We start from the raw sequence: 8,185 nt of genomic DNA on the forward strand, positions 1-8,185 counted from the left end.
TGTCCAGCTTCCTTTATCCCAAGCCCTTGCCTCATGCATACATTTTCTTCTGCAACTGGGTCTCCAACTACTAAATGAGAGTCCTTGCCAGTTGGATTCCTGGGCAGTTTATTAGGCAGAATTGGGAGACTGGAAGAGGGTAGTAGACCAGAGAAATGGAAAGGTTGATGGAAAGAAAGTGAGTGAATGGGGCTAATGGCTTAGGGTGGCAATGATGATCTATATCACTAAAAGGGAAGAGAAGGTAGGCCGGGGGCTAAGCAGAGAGAAGCCGTGTGGACTGTATTGGAAGAGGGAATTTTGGATTTTACAAGTTAGAGGCTCTTGGGGATTGCTGGAGACCTAGGGATAAGGGGAGAATTGGCAGAAAAGGAGGTAGAGGCTTTGATGGCTCTTGATTAGAACCCCTGAGGGAGAGGGAAGTATAGATCCGAATCCTCTTTAATTCCTATTTGGCAGCTGGACTGGTATTCCTTTATAAACATAGAGATGAGACCACAGGAGATCAGCATGTATTTGGGTCTCACAAATAAGAGTAGAGACTTGACTGCCCCCTGGTATAACTTGTCCCTTTGTTCTGAGAAAGCGATCCAAATGATGCAAAGACCATTGATTCAAAGAAACATGGATGAGAAGCCACAGCTCTAAGAAGCAAAACTCTCCGGTGGGACATTGGAAATGTGCTCTCTGTGATTCACCCTGAGATGCTTAAAGGGTTTGTTTTAGCAGCAGCACCATCTTTCTCTGTATTTGTATTAGATGGAGCTTATCTCTGCAAACCATGTTGTTTCTTTCAGAGAAGTTCCTCTTTCTACGCGCGCGCGCGCGCACACACACACACACGAGTTGTAACTTACCACAGCCGTAGAAAAGAGAATGTCCGGGATAGCTTGAAAGTTAAGGAAAGATCTCAAGGACCATTGATTTAGGAAAACTAACTCCAGGGACGTTCATTTCACCAGCCACTTTCTCCTTCCCTCCACAACAGGTGAGGGAAGAAATTTAAGTTCTGCTTTCAAATGAGGTGAGAGTTCATTTAATCCATTCACCATGACCGAAGTTACAAAGGGCTCTCTGGTTATTAAGCATTCAGTTATTTATTCTTGTTTTCAAAAATTGATTTTTTTAATCTAAGAAAGCAAATAAAGCCTATTTCTTTCAATCTTTCAAAATATTACAATGAGATTATTTGAGCTTCTGTTCTGGTAAAATCATCACTTCTTCAAAGATGATTTCTTGCAGTTGTCTCATTATTTACATGATCAGAGAGGTTACTTAAAGAGCACCCCTTTAAAACCTGGAGCATTGAGAGAGAACCACAAACAGCCCTATACCATGAAAAATCCTATTTATGTGGGAGGGAAATTTTCTTAAACTTCAGTTTTTAAATCTGTTTGGGACATTAAATCTCTCCACCTCCCACTCTCTCCTCCCTCACTGACTTCTGAGGAACAACAACCACCCAGAAAAAAATAAAACACTGTGTTTTGAATTCCATTATGTTTCCAAACTTCCAAGTCAGAGGAAATTGTTTAAAATGACTTACCCCACACAAATACACGGAAGGAGGAATGGAAAAACAACTTGCCAGCTCACAAGATCACTTTTCTCTACTAACCACCCACTTTTGCTGACCTGGCAAATTAAAAGTATGTAATTTCCTCACAGCATTTCCGACATATTTTAGTGATATTTTGTAAGAGTTGAGAGAGTTCTGTTTGCTCTTCTTACACAGGCCTCTTGGACTTTGGTTCCTTGAACAGGATCCTAAGCTTGGAAACTCTCCAAGTGACAGAAAATTGGCAGATTCTTCATCGTTGATTCCTTACTGGCTCTTTGGAGAGGAAAGGAGTTTTGCTCAGGACTTGGCGGAGCCCTTTGCTTGGCACCTTAGCCAGTAACTCAAAGTTCAAGGAACTTGACAGACAGAGGCTGTTTTTCTGGTGAGATTTGAACGTGCCCATTTGAGTCTGTCATTGCACGTTTGCATCTTGTCTCCTTCCAGAGGATGCTTATTTCTGACCAGGCTCATGATGGGTGTATTCTATGTGGGAAGACTTTTGCCTGCCCCTGTGGCATTTACCCTGGATCAGGGTGAGCCCTGGATCTCTCCATTGCCTCAATCTATACAGCTTCACTGTGCCAAGTGGAAGCAGTGGCAGTGTGTGTATGTGTGTTTAACTGTTATTCAAACAGTTAAAAAAAAAAAAAAGACAGAAGGCTTAGACAGATTTCCAGAAAACAGTCTGTGTCAGTCTAGACTAGTAAAACCCAGCCAGTTTAATTTCTGAACTTGTTGTTATTATTTCTGAATTTATTTTGTATTTAACCTACTTCTCCCTTGCCCCATCCCCACAAAAAAAGAGTAAAAAGGTGAGAAAAATAACCAATCAGTTTCAACCACTATCCTGGCATTATGAAAGTTAAAATTCCAAAGATTAGAGATTATATATTGCTCCTATGAAAAATAACCTTTGTGTGAATCTTTTAAGATTCCTTCTTTTTAAAAAAAATAGCAAAAGCAGCATATGTTATTGTTGAAACTTTAGAAAAAATAAGCCAAAAGAAGAACATTGAAACCATGTATAATTTCACCATCTAGACATAAGATTACATGATTTGTTAAGTAAAAATTGGTCTTGAGTTAGGTAGAACAGAGTTCAAATTATGGGCCTACCTGTATGATTCAGAGCAAGTTAACCTCACTGAGCATTGAACTTCTGTCCATACAGTGAGACATATTTATAGGGCTGTGGAGGGTTGCGGTAAAATTCTGAACACAAAAGTAATTGCTGATTGATAATATCTGTATTGTATCCCCTAAACTACTGATATTTCATTGTTAATTTCATACTACCTGCAGTTTCAGAAAATGAGCTCATTAAATTTTTCTCTCATTCCATTCTTTGTTATATTGCCATGACACAAATTTACAGCTTCAGTCTTGTGCTTTATTGTTTCTATTGCCTATGCTTGTCTGGCGTAAGATGTACACAGAGCCATATTTTTATAGTGAGTAAACCTGATTTCAGTGCTTTATTATTTTTTGGCAGTGAATGATGTTGCCGCAAGTCTGAAACCAACTTGATTTTCTTCCTTCTAGGTAATTTATTTTGCCTGGCAGATGCCTGAAGATTTTCTTCAAGTTCAATACTGTACATAGGGTAAACTTTGATATTAATTGAATTGGAATGTTCCTGGAATATGGTTCACTTTTTATCTGTAGTTTCAGTGATATCTTAAAATTCAGATAATTCTCTTGTATTACATCTTTGAATATATCTTCTATTTTGTAGTTTTTCAATTCAGATACATCAATTCTTCTTATATTGGATTATGTTTATCTACCACATATATTGTCTCCTATATAGTTTTTTTATTTGTAATACTGTCAGTAATTTAATATTCACCAGTTTTTATTGTTTTAATTTTATATTAGCTCTATATTCTTTTAATTTGTTTTATTCATTCAGAAATTGTTTTTAAAATCTCATTTTCTTGTTGCCTGATTTGATATTTTTATTCAAATTTAGTGAGAAATGAGTGTGATTAATATGCTTCTATTGGCTTGAGTTAAATTTTTAGGGGCGAGTGTGGTGGCTCACACCTGTAATCCTAGCACTTTGGGAGGCCGAGGCAGGTGGATCACCTAAGGTCAGGATTTCAAGACCAGCCTGGCCAACATGATGAAACCCCATCTCTACTAAATATACAAAAATGAGCCAGGCGTGGTAGTGCACGCCTGTAATCCCACTTACTTGGGAGGCTGAGGAAGGAGAATTGCTTGAACCTGGGAGGTGGAGGTTGCAGTGAGCCAAGATCATGCCACTGCACTCCAGCCTGCGTGATCGGAGTGAGACTCCATCTCAAAAAAAAGAAAGTATTAGCTGGGTTAGGCTTTGTGTCTTCTGCATACTATAATCCCTTTTTTCTTTTATTTTCTTCTGCTCAGTGGTTTTTTTTTTTTTGGTCAAAAGCTTATTTTATTGTATTATTTTATTTATTATTAATTAAACTTTTTATTTTGAGATAATTTTAGATTCACATGTGGTTGTAAAATGTAATACAGAGAAATTCTATATATCGTTTGTCAATTTCCCTCAATGATAACATCTTGTAAAACTGTCATACAACATCAAGACTAGCATATTGACATTGATACAAATCTTACTCAAATTTTCTCCATTTTACTTGTGCTTATGTTTATATGTGTGTGTGTGTGTGTGTGTGTGTTTGTATTTAGCACTATGCAATTTTTATTGCTGTGTAGTCTGGCATTTTACTACCGAAGTCAATATACAGAATGGCTTCACCACCGTAAGGATATAGCAGGTTGTCCTTTGTAGCCATAGTTGACTAATTGGACATTTTATATAAATGGAATAATGTAATACATGGTCCTTTGTAACTGGCCTCTTCCATTTAGCGTAATGTTCCAGGGTTCATCTATATTGTAGCACTTTCCACTATTTCATTCCTTTCTATTGCTGAATAACATTTCACTTTATTGATATACCATATTTTATTTATATATTCATTGGTTAATGGACATTTGAGTTGTTTCCACTTTTTAGCTATTACGAATAATACTGATGTGAACATTCATGTACAAGTTTTGGTGTGGTCCTATGTTTTCATTTCTTTTGGGTTGATACCTAAGAGTAGTGCTGCTGGGTGATATGGTAACTCTATGTTTAACTCTTTGAGGAACTGAGTGTGTTCTAAAGTGGTTGCACCACCTCACATCCTCAATTGCAGTGTACCAATTTCTCCACATTATCAGTTTGTTGTTGTTTTTTGAGACAGGGTCTCATTCTGTCACTCGGGCTGGAGTGTAGTGGTGCGATCTCAGCTCACTGTAACCTCTGTGCCTCTCGGGTTCAAACGATTCTCTTAGCCTCCCGAGCAGCTGGGACTACAGGTACACCACCACACCCAGCTAATTTTTGTATTTTTAGAAGAGACGGGGTTTTGCCATGTTGGTCAGACTGGTCTTTAATGCCTGGCCTCAAGTGATCCGCCCCCCTCAGCCTCACAAAGTATTGGGATTACAGGAGTGAGTCACTGTGCCCGGCCATCTGTTTTTCTGAATAGAGACATCCTAGTGTTTGTGAAGAGGTACCTTACATAGTTTAAAAAATTTTTTTTTTTTTTTAATGTAGAGTCTTTCTTTGCTGTGTCTCATGTAGTTTTGATTTGCATTTCCCTGGCTAATGATGTTGAGGACCTTTTCATGTGTTCATTAGCCATTTGTGTATCTTATTTGTCCGAATGTGTGTTTAATTTTTTGCTCATTTTAAACTGGGTAACTTTCTTATTATTGAGTTGTAAGAGTTCTTTATATTGTCTTTCCATAAGTCCCTTATCAGATATGTCATTTAAAAATAATGTCTCCAGTTCTGAAGATTGTCTTTTCACTTTCTTGATGGTGACCTTTGAAACATAAAAGTTCTAAATTTTAGTAAAGTCCAATTTATCTATTTTTTTCTTTTGTTGCCTGATCTCCTGCAGCTCTCATGCTCTGCAGAGTCTACCACTGCTTCCAGCAGCCTCCAAACTATGTCCAAACTATGCCACTGCTCCCATCAATGCTTGGGTTACTAACAAGCTCTACCTTTTCACCTTCTATCCTGAGGGAGGCACTGGGAGTTGGCTGGCTTCCTTCTGATTTTGTTGCACTGGGGAGGGGATGGGGCAAGGGCAAGTGAAAACATCACAAAATTTTCTACCGTTTAGAGTCTGACTTCTCGGTTAGGGAATCTCTTGGTTGCTGTAGATCCTTAACTGGTTTCTAAAATTCCCACGAAGCTACTTTGGTTCCTGTATCATTGCATGCATAATGTTTCCATGGGCAAGAGCCTGTAGCTTCCTTCTTGGCCATCTTGCTGACCTCATGACCCTATTTTTGTAATGTTGAGGTCTCTCACAGCTACGTGTGTTGCTGGCATTGCACTGGGCCATTCTGCTGCACCTCATGTGGCTGGAAATGCAGCATCTGGGGGCGGGGGAGGCTTGATTAGTCTGCAATAGTTCATTCCAACCAACAGGCAAGGAATGAGCCATTGTTGGTTAGAAGATCAGCAGGGTTGTTGACCAGAGCGCTTATAGGTGACCTCTCCATGTGGCTTGAGCCTGTCACAGCATGGTGGATGGATTCTGGGAGTCAGCATTCCAGGAGTGAGCATTCTAAGAGGAAAAAATGAGGAGCTGTCATACAAAAAAAAAAGGTAATTTTTTGTTAAAAGATAGAATTGGGAGGTCCTAGGCCAGCCCTTATATGTATGCAACTGGCATGTCTCACTGTGCGCCACCCATGAAACCCCAAAGCCTCTCAGAATGTAGTGTGAAAGCCACTGCCTGAGTTAAGACCTCTAGATTTAGATGTCATTCAGATTTCTCACACAAAGGTGAGGATGCAGTAAGTTCACACGAAAGCCACCTGTAGTTTAGTCCCTTCTGAAACCATGGCTCCACTTCCTGAGGCCATGATAGCTGAGGATGACTTGCTATTTGTGAACACCTTCTTCTTCCACTTGTTCTGTGCCCCAGCCTTTCCCAGGAGTTCCCACGGGGCTCCCCGCTGTCCTGGGTCCTCTCCCACTTGTGAGTGGGCCTCACCAGGGCTCTGTAGTGGCTTTTTTTGCTAATTCTGAGCCAGTGGAGTCACCTCTGCTGTTGTATCCCTTTTCTCTCCCACTTTGTACCTCAGACCTTGTACGAAGTGGGAGCAAACATTTTCCATGTCCATTTTTCTCTGTGTGAAGGCCACAGGGTCGGGCTTGTTTGCACTCTTTTCTCTTTAAAAACAGAGCTTTTGCTTGTTCATTGGTTTTTAAGGGCCTTGCTTCTCATCAAGGCTCTGCTTCCTTAGACTTTGGCACAAAACCCAAAGGGGCTGAGCAGGAAACATATCTGACTCCTCCTTCCCCGGGTTACCCTTGAGAGCCTTTTCTTTCCGCTCTCAACTGTTGGCCTCACACCAGGCCTGTACTTCTTGTACCTCTACCCCTCCACCCTTTCCCTTCAGGATTTCCTTCCCAATCTTCCTTCCCTATAAAGAATGGCCTTTATTTGCCCAGCAGCTCAAGGGACTTAGTCTTTCCAAATAGATCTGAGCACCAGCTGACCCTATGAGCTACTCCCTTGAAACCCCCTGGGCTTTAATGAGCAATGATCAGGGCAGCAGGTCCCTGCTGGTCCCTTGACCATGCTCAGGCAGATCTCAACTTCCTGGGTCTGAGCAGTGAGGCCCAGCTCTGGAACCCTGTTACACTGTAATGATTGAAAGGAAGCTAGAGAGAGAGCCGTTGGCACTCCTGGGAACAGAAGCTAGGCAGCCAGATTCCCATCTGATAATGAGTTGTATCCTGGCTTACTGGGAAGAGAAGTTTATTGTAGACTCTACTTGCTAGGTGTCCACTCGAATAAAGGCCAAAGAGATGTTTGCAGCCCTTGCCTCTTGAAATGGAAGAGCCACCTGTTTGGACGAACGGAGGCAGGATGGTGCACTTCCGGGTTCTTCTTCACCACCAACTCTTCCCGTGTGTGCGAGAATGCAGCTGACGCCCGGGAAGGTGCAGATTAATCAGGCATGCACCAGGTGATGTCAATTCGAGGAGACCAAGATTTACCTGGTGGCACCTGCGGCGCCCCCCCCCCCCCCCACATGCCGGTGCCCCGCCTATTGCCCTTCCACTCCTAGAAAAGTCGCTCCCAGCAGATGCGCCCGGGGCAGGCTTTCTCAGCCCCCACTCTTGTCGGGACTGTATTAGAAACTCCACCCCCTCCCCCCCAGCTCCGGTCCCTGAAGCTAGATGACCAAAGAATAAATTTGCAGTTTTGCTTTTAGCCTTGCCTACTCGCTGGTTCTTTTGTGCCCACTCTGGTGGTCTTAGAAAAACAAATCAGTTGGTGCCGAAGACCCGGGAGGAGACCCCTCCTCAGGCCTCTAGGGATTGAGGAACCTCCTCCTGCTTTCACACCGCAGACGGACCAGGACCTGAGACCCGCTTCCCTCACTGTCACAGCCTCTCTGGGGTAAGTGCCATTGTCTCCTCTTTACCTCCCTCAGCCAAAATCCTGCGCAGGTCCGAGGTCCATTTTGAGCCACCAAGTGGCTCGGGAGACTTGTTCAGGACGGAGACGTCCGCCTGAAGGTAATCTCCACTTTGGCTCCATGAGCCTC

General features: G+C 42.0%; 1 long non-coding RNA gene across 1 annotated transcript; it reads left to right on the forward strand.

The window, feature by feature from the left end:
* The first annotated feature begins 1,732 nt into the window (after nt 1–1,732).
* Nucleotides 1,733–7,584, forward strand: LOC111553174. Its single transcript, XR_002734837.1, has 4 exons — nt 1,733–1,943; nt 3,104–3,164; nt 6,109–6,227; nt 7,413–7,584. It is a non-coding gene; the product is annotated as an uncharacterized LOC111553174 (long non-coding RNA).
* Nucleotides 7,585–8,185: the final 601 nt, after the last annotated feature.

The sequence above is a fragment of the Piliocolobus tephrosceles genome, chromosome 7 (assembly GCF_002776525.5).
Source record: "Piliocolobus tephrosceles isolate RC106 chromosome 7, ASM277652v3, whole genome shotgun sequence".
Classification (NCBI taxonomy): domain Eukaryota; kingdom Metazoa; phylum Chordata; class Mammalia; order Primates; family Cercopithecidae; genus Piliocolobus; species Piliocolobus tephrosceles.